We start from the raw sequence: 365 nt of genomic DNA, 5'->3' as shown, positions 1-365 counted from the left end.
CGGATGATAATGAACGCACCGTCTTGCGCATGAGCAAAACTTCACTTCAGCACAGCTCTGAGAAACACTCTCTCTCAGGCTACACAAGCTAAAGATCACATTTAACACTTATCTTCAATATCAAAAGGCTTGATTAAATAAGCTTGGTTGTTTATTGTAGCCCTGTGATAACTATTTACCATGCAACAAAAAAAAAAAAAATGGTGATAACATTATTTTTGGTGAATGCATGGCAATATACACTACCGTTCAAAAGTTTGGGGTCACCCAGACAATTTTGTGTTTTCCATGAAAAGTCACACTTTTATTTCCCACCATAAGTTGCAAAACGAATAGAAAATCTAGTCAAGACATTTTTTCTGGCC

The sequence above is a fragment of the Neoarius graeffei genome, chromosome 2 (assembly GCF_027579695.1).
Source record: "Neoarius graeffei isolate fNeoGra1 chromosome 2, fNeoGra1.pri, whole genome shotgun sequence".
In the NCBI taxonomy this organism is placed as follows: domain Eukaryota; kingdom Metazoa; phylum Chordata; class Actinopteri; order Siluriformes; family Ariidae; genus Neoarius; species Neoarius graeffei.
Note: the sequence above shows the minus strand (reverse complement) of the source record.